The 15,771-nt window shown below is 45.1% G+C and overlaps 1 protein-coding gene across 9 annotated transcripts in view; it reads right to left on the bottom strand.

The window, feature by feature from the left end:
- FBXO25 (F-box protein 25) overlaps positions 1–12,264 on the bottom strand; it is a 57,477-nt gene extending 45,213 nt beyond the window's left edge. For 2 of the 9 annotated variants that reach the window (XM_074329256.1, XM_074329252.1), the window contains exons 1-2: positions 12,175–12,258; positions 8,300–8,420 (exon numbers count right to left, since the gene is read on the bottom strand). The gene's annotated coding sequence lies outside the window, so the exon portion shown is untranslated. Of the gene's footprint in view, positions 1–8,299; positions 8,421–11,705; positions 12,128–12,173 lie in introns of those variants that run through there. The other 7 variants (XM_074329254.1, XM_074329250.1, XM_074329249.1 and 4 more) reach the window with 7 other exon arrangements.
- Between the last annotated feature and the right edge of the window lie 3,507 nt (positions 12,265–15,771).

The raw sequence follows: 15,771 nt of genomic DNA, 5'->3' as shown, positions 1-15,771 counted from the left end.
GAAGCAGCAACCCTGTTGTTCAGAGCTCGCGCTCTAACCTACTGAGCCATCCAGCCGCCACTCTAAGCTTTTGTTGAATGAGCAACTGAATGAAAAAGCCACCATTGGAACACAGGGTGGCCAAAGTAGAGGTTTACAGAGATGATGTACAGAGGAGGTGCACCTGTCAGACAAGAGTGTCACCAAGTCAATGACTGACCACTGACTGGTTTTCAGGTTGTTATGGTGTATTTTTCAAGATTTAACAATTTAGTTCTTTTTCCTTTTTTTCCCCTTTCCCTCTTACCTCATTCAATAACTGTTTTCTTGAGGCTACGTGCACACCTCGTTAATCTGGTTAACTGGCAAAATGCCGACTTGAAAGAAACTCAGTCAGCCCTCAGTTATCTGGACACCGGCAAGCAGGCCGCAATTCTGGACTGCAATTTCCGTCAGATGACATCCTCCTATGAATCACCCCTATCACCGGGTTCGAGCTAACCATCGCGGAAGAAACTGGACCCCAGGAGATGTTTCTTTCGGACAAGTCACATGACTAACTCCCCCTTTCCTTTGTTCTTCTTGTGTATCTATAAAACTCCCAGCCATTCTAGGAACGGGAAAGGTGGTCTTTGAGATATCAGTCTGCCATGTTTCTGGAATGGCGGCATTTTGAATAAACCTACTTTTCTTTCCACCAACCCTTGTCTCTTGATCATTGGCTCATGAGCAGCAAGCAGCCGAACCTGAGTTCAGTAACAACGTGAGTTCAGTAACAACGGCTTCTATCTTTTCATCGGTGGAAACTGTTCCTATTTGGTGTTGAAGAGAGCAGGCCCTAACATCAGATGAACAAGGCTCAAGCCACAGCTCTCCCACAGGCCAGTTCCTTAACCACCCGTGCCTGTTTTGTGGACGGAAAAGGGGCCACATGTTACACCTGACAAGCTTAGGAGACTCAAAATAACCACATAGGATGGTGTGAACATAACAATTCCTAACTAAGGTGGTCCATGGCGGGAAGTCACATCCTTGCCCTGAAGCTTCCTTGACAAAGGTCAACCTCTACCTGAAGTGAGCCTGTCCACTGTCTTTTTACATCTAGGATAACATGCCCTTGGAATGTCAGAGTAATCCCTTCTCCCATCACCTGAGCAGAAAACTACAGAATCCTTCATTATTATTCTTGTCCCAATTACCATCTCTATGTGATGTAAAAAGTAAACTATTAACTATCCTGTATTAGGTATGTCAAAGAAGTACTTGTCTTTCCAATTTACTTTTACCCAATCCGAGATTTCCCTGCTTTGCTTTTTCCCTCCCCTTTAATCCACCACCAATGTTTTTCACTTAACACTCCTCCTTTCATTTTATGTGTAAAACAAGCTGCAAACTGCCATTTTTTGGAGCATTTTCTCAATCTGTTGAGATTTTGCTTCCCAGCAATTGTCAGTTTGGCTCAAATAAACTCTTACAAGCTTTCTCTTAGGCTTGATGTTTTTTGTTGTTGTAGACAGTTTCCTCTTTTGATCAATAGGGAAAATAGCAGTTCTCCCCCACAGCAATGTTGTGATGACTGAGTGAGCTGTAGTCACTTGTCCTTAACTTAGGGCAGGTCCTGGTGCGTGGTGAGCATCAGCTGAAAGTCACAGATTCTCCTTATCACCACTGATATCATAAAATCTGTCATGCTGACCCCACACAGCACAAACAGCATGTCACTCCAGGATCTTGGCCAGGAACTGGACAGACCTCACCAAGGAAGGAAAGGGCTAGACATTGTTTTTTTGAAAAAGTATGCCAGTGTGGTTTATATAATGCCATTTAATTCATCTTTCAAAAAACAATGTAAAATTAGGGTCCATCTCAATAACAAGTTGTCAAGAGAGAACCATCTATCCTGTCAAGAGCTCGGGGGAGGGCTGAAGTAGCTGCAGATGGGCAGCAGCTATATTTTCCATGCCTCCTGGAGTGTCTCAGGGTCCCTGGAAGGAGGGGCAAAGAACCCCAAAAGCCCCTCCACTTAATGGGAGAGGCATGAGAAATTATTCTAATTAGAAAATAACCCAACGTTGAAGGTCAAGTATGATAGGAGATGCTGAGTGTATGGCTAATTAGCACTTTAAGTAATAAATCAACTGCAGAAGCAGCAGCGAATGACTGCTAACTCTGCAAGAAAATCCTGAGTCTAACTGGGAGCCCTCTGGGATCAGAGCTCAGAGACAATTTGCAGGTCATCCTGAAAGTGACTGACCCACGTCTTCCTATTGGAAAATGTTAGCCTGTTGTGTGCCATCATGTAATCATGAATCTATCCAGTGAAGGACAGAAACCTCAGCCCATCCACTCTTTCTTCTCCTTAAAAGTGTATTTTCTCCGCTTGTTTTCTACTGGGGAACTGACAGAGGATGTGGAACCACCCCCTGCTGCCAACCCGTTAACTGTTTCAATCCTAAAGGGATCACATGGGAAAGCATACAGCTGGAGAGGGGAACCTCCATTCTGCAATTTTGCGAAACAAAGGCTTCCTCCCACCAGGAAATGCTGGGCCAGGTGAGGGGGAGGCTGGAACCAGCCCCCAGGGTCTCTGCCCCCACCCCCCCCAGCTTCCTGTCCCTGCCATATCTTCACTCCCACACACACAGTGAACAAGGAGCAAAGGAAAAGAAAGGGAGGCACAGTTTTTGGGGACTCATCACACGAAAGACATGAGGGATTGGGCAAACCCATGTATCACTCGCCTGGAATATCCCACCACACTTGACCTCCTCGTGGAAGCTGATCTTTGCCACAGAGCCAGGCTCTGTCCCTGGAAAAGGGTACCAGTGGGTCCCCGGGGCTGATGGGTAGTTGAGAAGCGACGAACTGGACATAGGCTTACCTCACCTGGCTGGAGGTTAAGACTGTTGTTTTTATTGTCTGTGGCCCAGTATCTGGCTAGTACATATGAGGGGATGCAGGTAGGGGAAGAAGAGGCTGCCATCGCCCAGTGTGCAACTTAGGGGACGCTGGGAACATGAAGCCTGACTGGGTGACAAGCCCAGGTGGGTGGTCTTCCCACAGCTCACTCCCACACCTCCCACTTGTCTGAGGATCTTCAAAGGCGAATCATAACCAGCTAGGAGTGAGCACTGGGGCCAGGTAGAGACCTGGGAAAATATGACAGGCAGGCAAGAAGACATTAGGAAGAGGGACAGCCTACATGACCCATGAAAATGAGAAACAAACAGTGTGTGCAGTTACCACTACTCTCATTTACGAACTGGAGTTGCAAAGCACTGTAGTAAAGTAAAAAATTAAAAACAGTAAGAGTTATAAGGAATGAAAAAGTAGAGCAAAACTATTATTTTCTTGCTAATGACACAACTGTCTACATGCAAAATCCAAGAGAATCTATGAATAAACTATTGAGATCAATAAAAGTTCCACGAGATTTGCAGGAACAAGAGCAAAGCACAAAATTCACCGGATTTTTTGACAGCAGCAATAACCACAAGGTATAATTTAAAACTGTCACTCACAGTGTCAGCAAAATCTGAAGCACCCATACTCGCAGTCAAATCTAACAAAAATGTGCAAGACCTTTATGGAAGAAAACAACACGTTATTGGAAGATATAATGGAAGAATGGATTAAATGGGGAGAAATGCCAATATCATAGATAACAAGATTCAATATTGTAATTGAATTCTGCAAAATCTTTCAATTCAATGAGAATTCCATCAAAATGTATGGAAAACTTAACAAACTGATTCTAAAGCGCCTATGGAAGAATATGTGTAAAGAAATAGCTCAAGAAATGCTGGAAATGCTATAGTTCCTAAAGCTTGTGAGATCGACAATGCACAATGAGTGTGAATATGGAAAAGAGACGTGAACAAACCCTGTTTGACAAACAAACTCTCTCAGGGCGGCACGGTGGAGGGAGGTGGGTGCGTTTACTTAATGAGGTCTTTTTAAGGGAAGCCAGTGACACTTGGAACACCTATGTGGGCATAACAAAATGAAAGCAATACACGAGAAGGGGACAATAAAACCAGGAAGGGCTCTAAGAATGATGCAAACGTAAGAGCAAAAGGTAAAAGTGGACTTTCACAGTATCACGTAAAGAAACCCACTGGACACTTAACACATTGTTTGTGGGAAACGAGTAAACTCGTCATATCGCCTCTAGTTGGAACCGGCAAAAATTTTGCAAAGTAAATAAATAGAGACCTCTTTTTAAACTAAAACACTGAAAGTTTCATAGAAAAATATCAAATAGATCGAAAGATATGAATATTTTACGGAAAGTCTAATTTTGGCGAGAAAATGTCAAAAAAGCCCCGCATTACGACGCAATTTGGCGGGAAAATGCCCGCATACTTAAGATAATCAAACAGTCTGATCCGCCTGGCTACTAGTGAGTTGGTCTTACATGTGAAAGACCAGCTTCGACTGGCAAGTGTCAATGCTAAACGTGGTCAAGTGGTTCGATTTCATGACACAGCGTTGAGTTCGGGAACAATGTCGCACAGCATGTCCCTAGAACGCATTTATTTTACTAAGTGAAATCATGCCCAAAGAGTTAACAACTCCCCCAGCCCCTGCCCCCAGAGCCTGACAACGGCCATTCCATGTTTGGATTCTATATAAATTTCACTATTTCAGGTGCCTCATGTAAGTGGACTCATGCAGTACTTGTCCTTCTGTGACTGGTCATGTCACTGAGCATCATGTCCTCCAGGTCCATCCACGTTGTCACGTCTTGAAGAACATCCTTCTCTTTCCAGTCAGCCTCGGTTTTTGATGTATCACCCCTCCCACCCCCACCCCGCCATGTCGCGTGGACTCTGGTGGCATTAATCACACGTGTCTTTGCTTTGTTTCCCTAAACGATAGCGTACAATGAGGCGATAGGTCTCCGAGAAAAAATGCAGCCTCAACCTGGGGACTCAGAAGGAAGGGATGGGTCTGGAAAATGTCTTGCAGGTAAAATTAACAAGTCAACACAAGGAAATCCAGAGAAGGCAGTCTTGTTCTCATTGGCATCAACAGACCAGAGTGCCTAGCGATGGAGTGATGCAGGCCAGTGGCTGCTGTTGCCTTGGACATCCCCACTGACTTGAGCAATTACTTTTCCTAATTATGTAACTTTATGGATACATCAACAGAATTCTGGAAAGTTACTTGAAGTGAACATACGGGCCATCATATCTCAGTGATAAATTTCATCAGTGGAAAAGACATAGCTCCAACTTATTGACATGGTGTTTGATTAACTTTAATCATATTAAGTTATTACCACAATTAGGCCACATGAAGTCACCAATAAATGCTTTGCTGAATTCATTAGCAGATGTGAAAAGTCACTGGGAAACATTTAATCCTGCAATGTTCTCAGCAAATTGGCAAATAAAATGACAGAGAAACTTTCACACAGGTTTCTCTTAAGAAACTAAACAATACGCTATGTCCTCTGCAGTAGGCCCCAAGTTTTCATAATGCCTCTGGAGACATGACATCCCGTTGTCCCCATGGAGCTTATACGGCAGTGGTAGTAACGAAAGCCAAAGGGTCTCACCTGCGCATCAGGTGAAGATGACATGCAGAGAGCAGTGACACTGAAGAATTCCTCCGGTGTGCCACTCTGTGTGGCATTTTAGCTGCTGATGAGAAGCAGTGAATGTCTTGTGTTCCAGTCGCTCAGACTCCAAGCAGGGTGCTTCCCGTGCATGTGTGCTGAGGCCAAGGCTTACTGCTCACTTCATCTTCTGAGGTCATGTATCTTTTCAGGACGGGGCATATGCAAACTTTAGGAAGTGGGGTGAGGGTGGCTTAGTCTGTATCATGACATTCTAGAAAGTGAAGTTCAGGTGGCAAGGGGAGCTGGTAGACCCACAGGACCTCAGAGGATCTGAGAGTGGAGTCCATTTTTCAGATGAAGAAACTAAAACTCAGAGAACCCAACAACTTCAAAATGTTCTCTAGTTCTGTGTTGCTGAGATCTAGGCGCCATCAATCCATCTTCATTCCACCTATTTTATTAAGTGCGTCGTGTGTGCCAAGCTACACTCCCCTCTTTGCCTAATGCACGACCTAGAAGCAACACAACTGAGACTCCATGACCCAAATGGACAAAGATAACCCAATTTCTGGAGGAAAATTCACTTGTTTCATGGTAAGTAATGTTTTTGAGGTAAAGATGGGGTAGCAAAGCAAGGAGCCCTGTGCATTGCTCGCGACATCAGCTTTAGCATCCATTAAATTCTGTCTGAATTCATACGGTGCTTTCCAAAGTAATCCAAACAGCATGGTACTGGCATAAAAACTCACATATATCAATGGAACAGAATAAAGGGCCCAGAAATACACCCGTATATGGTTAATTTATGTCAAAGGAGCCAAGACTATACAGTGGAGAAAGGACATTCTCTGCAATAAATGGAGATGGGAAAACTGGACAAATACATGCAAAAACTGAAACTGCACAACTATCTTACACCATAAAAATTAACTGAAAATGGATTAAAACCTTGAACATAAGTCCTGAAATCATAAAACTCATAGAAGAAAACACAGGCAGTAGGCTCCTGGACATCCATCCTGGTGATGACTTTTCGGATTTGACACCCAAAGCAAAGGAAACAAAAGCAAATATGGACAAGAGGGATGACGTCAGACTAAAAAACTTCTGCACAAGGAAGGAAACCATCAACAAAAAGAAAAGGCAATCTACTGTATGGGAGAAAATATTTGCAAATCATGTATATGACAAGGGGTTAATCCAAAATATGTACCAAGGGCCGGCCCAGTGGCTCAGGTGGTTGGAACACAGCGAGGTCATGGGTTTGATTCCCACATGGGCCAGTGAGCTGTGCCCTCTATGGCTAAGATTGTGAACAACAGCTCTCCCTGGATCTGGGCTGCCAAGAGCAACCAGAGGTTGGCATAAGCTGTCGTGAGCCGCCATGGGCTGCTGTGTGCTGCCATGAGTGGCCGGTGGGCAGTGGCGAGTATGTGGAGAAAAGGGGACCCTTGAGCACTGGGAGATTGTAAGTTGGAGCAGACACTATGGAAAACAGTATGGCGGTTCCTCAGAAAATTAAGAATGGAACTACTTTATGACTCAGCAATTCTACTTCAGGGTATTTATGTGAATGCAATGAAAATACTAATTGGAAAAGGTAGCTGCACCCCCATGCTCACTGCAGTGTTATTCACAATAGCCAAGACTTGGAAATAACCTAAGTGTCCATCGATAGATGAATGGATAAAGATGTGGTCCATCCACACAATGGAGTATTAAATGGTCATAAAAGAATGAAATCTTACTATTTGTGACATCACAGATGGACCTAGAGGACATTAGGCTGAGCGAGATAAGTCAGAGATAGAAAAAGATAAGTAACGTAGGACCTCACTTATACGTGGAATCTAAAAAGAAAAGAAACAAACCCATACATACATAGAACAGATTGGTAGTTGCCAGAGGCGGGGGTGGGTGAAATGGGTGAAGGGCATCAAAAGGAACAGATTTTCAGTTCTAAAATAAGTTCTGGGATGTGATGTATAGCACAGTGACTGTGGTTAATAAAACTGCAGACTTATTGCAGTATGTTTATAGGTTGCTGGTGAACAGACAGGCCTGGTCCCTCCTGCCTTCTGCTCACTGAGGTAACGCCCTCCAGTGGTTCTGGGTGGATATGAAGCACACATGTCTGGACCTCCTGTGCCTGAAAAGCAGAAGGCACAAGGGCAGCATGGTGGTGGTGGGTGGGGGGTGACCCACTGCTGGGGGCACCATGCTAACAGCAGGCAGCGCTGCTGCTCTGCAGAGGCGTGGATGTGGACCAGGAGTCCTGTGTTCCTGGCAGGGAGCTGCACCCCATCAGCCTGCTGGCTGTACTACATAACGCAGGTGGGTATGGGTTGCAGGCAGGGCCTTATCACCCTTACCTTGTGTCCACCCAGGAAGCCATACTTCCGGTGGTTTGCTTTCCCTTTTGCTCCTTGACCTCTACCTTCCTGGAACGAGTTTCGAGGTACACGACTAGCTCATGGCTGCCTGAAGGGCATCCTAGGACCACCTGAGTCACTTCACATTTCCTAAGATCCCTCCTCAGGGCCCATAAACCACAGGGGCAAGTCCAGAAGTCTTGAGAGAAGTCCCCACCTGCTGGGGCCTGTGCAGAATTTTCTAAGCACATCCCAGAACCTGGGCACGATTAATTATGCCCCAAGGTGACCCTTGCAGCCAGGGAGGAAGACGCCCATACACCAGTCTCAGGACCCACCAACAGCCCCAGACAATGAAGAGCACAAACTCAGAAGTCCAGACCTGAAGGTGACCAGCAGAAAGTGCAGCAAGGAGGTCAGCAGTGGGAGAGAGAGGTCTGCGGCCTTAATGTTTAGTGGACGTGGGGCTGTGAAGGGAGGCCTGCGTCCTGAGTCCAGCTTCCCTGGAAGACACATACACACACACATTTAAATGAACCAAAATAAGAGTCATCTCTGAATGATCGGTTGTTTTCCAGAAGAGTTTTCATGCTCTGTCATTTCTTGCTAATTTCTATCTCAGCATTTTGGAACAATAAACACATATAAATAGTAATCCATTTTTTTTTTAAAGAAAAAAACGACATGAGTTGGATTACACTGTATATCAATATGACCACCTTCTAGGGCAGACTTCTTGATAGAAGCAAAACTTGCAATGAACATATAATGCACCATTTGGAAACCATCCCAATGAAAATCCAAGCAAGTATAGTTTTGTGCATTAAATTTAACAGTTTCCATATATTACCTAGTGTAGTTGACAGAAACCATGAATTCTATGAAAGTTATTTCCTGTGACAACGTGAATGGACCTAGAGGGCATTATGCTGAATGAACTAAGTCAGACAAAGACAAATACCATATGATTTCACTTACAGATGTAATCTAAAGAAGCAAAACAAATGAATTAACAAATCAGAAACAGACTCATAGATACAGAAAACAAACTGATGGTTTCCAGGTGGGAATGGGGTGAGGGTGCTGGGTGAAAAAGGTGAAGGGATTAAGAAGTACAAATTGGCAGTTACAAAATAGTCATGGGGATTTATAGTGCAGCACAGTGAATATAGTCAATAATATGGTAATAACTAAGTATAGTGCCAGGTGGGTAGGAGACTAATTGGGGGGATCATTTCATAAATTATGTAAGTGTCTTAACCACTATACTGTACACCTGACACTAATGTAAATTAATATTGAATCTCAACTGTAATTAAACAAACAAAAAAACACTTAAAGAAAACTATTTCTTAAAGTGAAATCTTCTGGAACTCAATGTGACCTATTTTCTAAAACAAAATTTAAATGGCAAATAAATGGTTGTAAAATAAAGGTTTCATAAAAAGATTTTAAAAAGTCCCATCTGATTAAGAATTGCATATCCAAATAAAGGTCTTTTATTTATCTTTATAATTCCAATTACCATCACATTTTTGTCTATTTTATCACTAATTATGTAAATTTTGTTATCTAAAATGAATATATTCTCTTAAAAGTATAATAATACCCAATTAAATAAATGTACCATTATTAATGTAACCATTTCCATAGTTTTGGAATTAGAACGGCTTGATTATTTTTAAACAATGCTGTGATACACTTTTTTATTTATCTGCATGTACACTTTTTCTGTGCCTGCTGTAAAAAAATACCACAAACTTGTTGAATAAAACAGAAATGTAAAAAAAAGAAAGTGATTTCCTGCTGCCCCTAAGTGCATGTTTCCAATGCACACTACTAAATAATATACGAATAAAGTCAGACAACACTTAACAACGTTTTGGTCAATGACAGACAACATATATAACGGTGGTCCCGTAAGTTTATTGTAATGGAGCTGAAAAATTTCCATCACTTCATGTATTGTAGCTGTAGTAATAATGTAGCACAATGCATTCCTCATGAGTTTGTGGTGATGCTCATGGAGACAAATGACTAAAAGCATAGCACATACAATTACAGTCACAGGCTACACCACCGAGGTGTGTGTAAGTACCTCACTCTATGATGTTCAAAGGACAACAAAATCTCCCAATGAGGCATTTCTCAGAATGTGTCCCTGTTGCTAAGTGGTGCATGACTGTATTGTCTAGTAAGTTTTCCATGACTCATTACACATGAACTTAAAAATTATTTGTCCTTGGGGCAGCCAGATGGCTCAGGTGGTTGGAGCGCGAGCTCTGAACAACAGGGTTGCTGCTTCGATTCCCACATGGGCCAGTGGGCTGTACCCTCCACAACTAGATTGAAGACAACGAGCTGCTGCTGAGCTGCCGGAGGGTCATCTGGATGGCTCTGTTAATTAGAGCGCGAGCTCTTAACAACAGTTGGGTTGCTGGTTCAATTCCCGCATCGGATGGTGACCTGCGCCCCCTGAAACTAAAATTGAAAATGGCGACTGGACTTCGAGCTGAGCTGCGTCCTCCACAGCTGGATTGAAGGACAACAACTTGGAGCTGATGGGCCCTGGAGAAACACACTGTTCCCCAATACTCCCCAATTAAAAAAAAATTTTTTTTCCTGACTGGTGTTCTTTTTTATCTCAGAAAAGATACTATTCAATTCGGAGATATAATTTCTTGAAGAGAAGCTTTATAAATTTCATATTTTTATTTCCATTCTAAAAATATTGAAATAAGTTCAGTCAAGTTCTAGCAAATGAAAAAACATTTGAAAATGAAAAAACATTTGAAAATGAAAAGCGAATATAGTGTTTCTTTAGTGAAAACTAAATACCAAAATATGATATTCACTCACTCCCTTTACCTCTTATCATATATCTTTCCAAGTCCACCCAACCACTCCCATTCCCTCTTTTAAACTGTCCAGTGGGACACAGGAAATATAAAAACACCAACCAGGGTGTTTTGGCCCATCAGAAGCACGCCCCCTAAACACACACATACACATACACACACACACACACACACACACACACACACACACACACAGGAACCCACAAACAATTTTAAGTCAAGACAGGAACTGCTTTTGTTACGTAACATGGAACACCAGTGAACTTCATCTATGCCCTGCCTGACATTCTTGAAAATTTTCTAAGTGGATCTTGGGACCCAGGAGTCACTAGTGTCTGCCACAAAGGTTGGAGAGGGCGCCTCTGCCGGGAAATCTCTCTGGTAATTTTCTAGGTCAGTTCAGGAGCATGGGAAACGGCACTGCCCAAAATGTGAGCCTCACGGAAATTTTTCTAGGCCTACCTGAAAATGTTCTAAGTCCCCTCTGAGGCCCAGAAAAGGCTGGAGCGGGTTGGGAAACCAGGGAATGGCTTGTAGTGGTCTTCACAGCTGACTAGGACCAACAAGGATGATTTGACAACCCAGCCCATCCTTGAACATTTGTAGAAGGTGAAAGGGAACTTGAAAAGAACACACACTTAATTGGAAACCTTAGGTCACAACCAACTAAGTCAAAAGATCACATGAACAAAGAAAGGAAGCTGTTATATACTCTTGGTTTGACTGTTAACATAAAAATTATCAATACCCTTACCAAATGCACATTAAAAGTGTAAATTACTACAAACCAAATAATATTTTCAATATGTAATGAAGTTTGGAAAAACACTGATGCCTCTACTCTGAGCTTGACAATAAATTTAAAAGGGAAATTACAAAATTAAATTTAAAAGGGACACTACAACGCCATCGAATGAATTCGGAATATACCGTTCCCAAGAGCTCATTCTCCAGTGGGATCTCGGAAATGTGCACACACGTCGGCGGGCAGAGCCGGAGGGGTAAACGTGGGACACCGCGACACGAGGCGTCACAGGACAGGGTCCGTCCTGGGCTGCCCGACAGGCGAGAGGGGCGACGGGGGGACCAGGACGAGAACCCACGTCCCGAGCGGGGACCTGACACCGCGCGTGGTGGGGACACCGTGGAGACACCGAAGGCAGAAAGGCCGGGCGGAGACGGCCTCTGAGCTACTGTAACCGGAAACGGAAATGACACGAACCGCGCAGGAGCGATTGGCCTCCGGGCCGCTCAGGGCAGCGGGGGTCTCCCCGCGTGCGCGACGGGCGGATGCGAGGCCTGTGACATCCGCAAGGACCCCCGGACCCCGTGTGGAGGACGGCGCGGGGAGGAGGCCGCGGAGGGCGGATTCAAACGCCTGGGAACAGAGCCCACTCACCGCCTGAAGCCTTCGCGCCGGGAAATCCCCTTCTGCGCCCACAGGAAATTACGGAGGAAGCGGCGGGGCCTCAGCCTGGAAGGGGCGTGGCCAGGGAGGAGGCCGCCAGCGAGTTTTGGGGCGGGGCCTGTGGAGGCGGGGTCAGACGGAGCGGGACGGAGCAGAGTGGCGCGGCCAGCGTGGGGCGGGTCCTCGAGGGGGCGGGCGGTGGTGGGCGGGGCCTGAGCCTCCCGGGCCGGTTCCGGGCGGGCCCCGCCTCCCATGCTACACACCTCCTCCAATCTCCGCGTTTGGATCCGCTGGAATCCCTTAGGCCTCCCGGGCAGCCGGGCTGCTTCCTCCCTACTTCAGGTTAAATGTTTCAGACAGTTCAAGGTAAGAGCTTAGACTTGTGAGGCCATTGACAGTGAATGCTGAGATGTTTCCCTGACAGCAGTTTGAAAACGGTTTGAGTCAAAATTCCACTGGAGACAGAGTTGGTGGTTTAAAACAAGGATTTCATTACATCTCCTGATTTTTTGGGTTAAGAATTCTGGCAGGTCGACAACCAAGATGGTGAAGTAGGTAAATGCTGCATTTACCTTCTCTCACAACCACATCAAAATTAAGACTAATCTACAAAACCACCATTATTGAGAATCGCCTAAAATCAAGCTGAACTGAAGCCTTTCAACGACGGACATGCAGAAGCCACCACCAGACTGGAAGGAAGGTCAGATACGTGGAATGGACTGGTCCCACACCCATTTGACTATTAAAACCAGGAGGGCTACTTCAGCTCTGGTGATCCCCCCCATCTCATAAAGGAGCGAGGGATTCCCACCCCAGCCCAGGGATCCAGGGCTGGGGAGAGTGGCCCCCATGATTTTTGGTTATGAAAAGCAGCGGAGATTGTGACTTAGTGAGCTTGAATGCAGCTGCATTCACAGGCGCTCCTCTTAAAGGCACCGCACGCGGAGTTACCCACCAACGGAATCACTCGCTCTGAGCTCCAGCGCTGGGGCAGCAGCTAGAAAGGCGGCAGGGACAGATGCTGGGGAATTGAGTTGTCTGGCTTGGGATGGGGGCTGGAGAGGCAGCTTTCTCCTGGATGGGGGAGCTGGCAGAGGCCATTGTTTGTTGAGCCCTCCCCATTCCTGGCAAGGAAACAGGCGGCTGCCATTTCTGAGTCTCTGGTGTTCGTTTGCCCCACCCTGGCAATTTGAGACCTGGCCCCCCCCCAAATTTTGGGCACAGCCAGGCTGCTTTCAGTGGCCGCTTGCTTTTGCTCAAGCTGCACATTCCTAGAGTCTCTGAAAGGTTTGCAGAACCCAGACAAGCAGCATCGGGTTTGAGCATACCTGTACCTCAGGCTGAGTAGCCCTAAGCTGGCACTAGTTGCAGCTGGCCTTGGTTCTGGGCCTGGCCTCTCAAGCACAGCATGGGCAGCACACATCTGTGGATTTCTTTCTGGCTCCTGCTGGGTGGCCCCGGGTGAGGCACAGGCTGTGGCTGAACTTGACCTACAGTGGATCCCCTCCAAGGTAGTTCTGGGGATGGTGCCCCCAATGGCCAGCTTCAAAACGAGCTGGAGTATTACCCAGCTGCCTATATATACAGCACACCCAAAGGCTGCATTGGGCAGGAACTAGCGTCCTGCTGAGGCAGATCCTGCTCTGTAGGATCAGCCCCCGCACAACAACTCTTCCACTGTAGTCAAGGCCAGTCCTCACAACCAGTGAGCCCAAGGGTCAGTCCTTCACACTGATGTGCAATTATCAACCAAGGCTCAACTATAACAGGAAGGGACACACCTGGAGTGTGTGGCTCAGGTGACCAGAAAGACTGCATCACTGAGCCCCACAGCACACCTACTACATAAGGTCACTCTGCTAAGACAGGGAGGCATAGCAGCCCTACCTAATACATAGAAACAAACACATGGAGGCAGCCAAAATGGGGAGACAAAGAAACATCCCAAATGAAAGAACAGAACAAAGCTCTAGAAAAAGAACTAAGTGAAACTGAGATAAGCAATCTATCAGATGCAGAGTTCCAAACACTGGTTATAAAAATGCTCAAAGATCTCATAAAAATGGAGATGGAAACCATGAAAAAGAACCAGGCAGAAATAAAGGATACAATAATGGAAACGAAGAATATATTACAGGGAATGACCGGTAGATTAGATGAATCAGAGGATCCAACCAGCGATGTAGAAGAAAAGGTAGCAGAAAACATCCAACCTGAACAGGAAAAAGAAAAATGAATCCAAAAAATTGAGGAAAGTTTAAGGGGCCTCCAGGACAATATCAAGCGTACCAACATTCGTATTATAGGGGGTAACAGAAGGAGAGGAAGGAATTGAAAACCTACTTGAAGAAATAATGACACAAACTGCCCTAACCTGGTGAAGGAAATGGACATAGAAGCCCAGGAAGCACAGAGTCCGAAACAAGGTAAACCCAAAAAGGCCATCACCGAGACACATAATTAAAATGCCGAAGGTTAAATACAAAGAGAGAATCTTAAAAGCAGCAAAAGAAAAGCAATTAGTTACCTACAAAGGAGCCCCCATAAAACTGTCAGCTGATTTCTCAACAGAAACCTTGCAGGCAAGAAGGGAGTGGCAGAAAATATTCCAAGTGATGAAAGGCAAGGACCTACAACCAAGATTGCTCTACCTGGTAAGGCTGTCATTTAGAACTGAAGCACAGAAAAGTAGATTCCCAGACAAGAAAAAGCTGGAGGAGTTCATCACCACCCAACCAGTATTACAAGTACTCTTAGAGGGACTTCTTTAAGATGGGAGGGTGCTTAAGGATGAGTGAAAGGGGAAGGGATTAAAAACAAATTGGGTGTTATACAGTAGTCATGGGGATGTAGGGTATAGCATAAGAAATATAGTCAACAATACTGGAATAACTAGCTATGGTGCCAGGTAGGTACTAGATCTATCAGGGTGATCGATGGGAATGGGGTTGGGGTCAGGGTGAAAAAGGTGAAGGTATTAAGAAATATAAATTGATAGTTAATACAGTATGGGGGCTATAATCAACAATGTTGCAAAGATCATGTAAGGTGCCAGATGGGCACTGGACTTACCAGATGGATCACATCATAGACTGTGTAGATGCCTGACCAATGCGCTATACATCTGAAGCTGAAGTAGAATAATATTGAATGTCAACTATAACTAAATATATAGTTATATATAGTCACAGGATGTGGAGTACAACACAGGGAAGACTGTTGATGGTACTGTAACAGCTATATGTCAGAGGGGTAGGAACTTGGGGGGTGGGTTATCACTTTATGAGGGGCTTAAAGGTCTATTATGTTGCTTTGTACCTGAATCTAAATTTGAAAAAAAATTATTAAAAATAAAAAATCCCACCAGAGACATGTGTCCTGCGAATGCTGGGGGTGCGACCCGGCCTCGCGGTGGGTCCAGATGGGTGGTGGTGGGATCCCGAATGTCTGCGGCTCCTGCACTTGGAATGGGTTGTTTAAGCAAGGACTGGAGACTTCTGTGCTCAGGTGATGGAAACCGGGTGTGAAAGGCAAAAGTATGACACATGGTTTCCGTTTCTATTCCCCATTCACCAGCAAGGCAGA

Source organism: Rhinolophus sinicus, linkage group LG04 (assembly GCF_036562045.2).
Source record: "Rhinolophus sinicus isolate RSC01 linkage group LG04, ASM3656204v1, whole genome shotgun sequence".
In the NCBI taxonomy this organism is placed as follows: Eukaryota; Metazoa; Chordata; class Mammalia; order Chiroptera; family Rhinolophidae; genus Rhinolophus; species Rhinolophus sinicus.
This window is presented reverse-complemented; position numbering and strand designations above follow the sequence as displayed.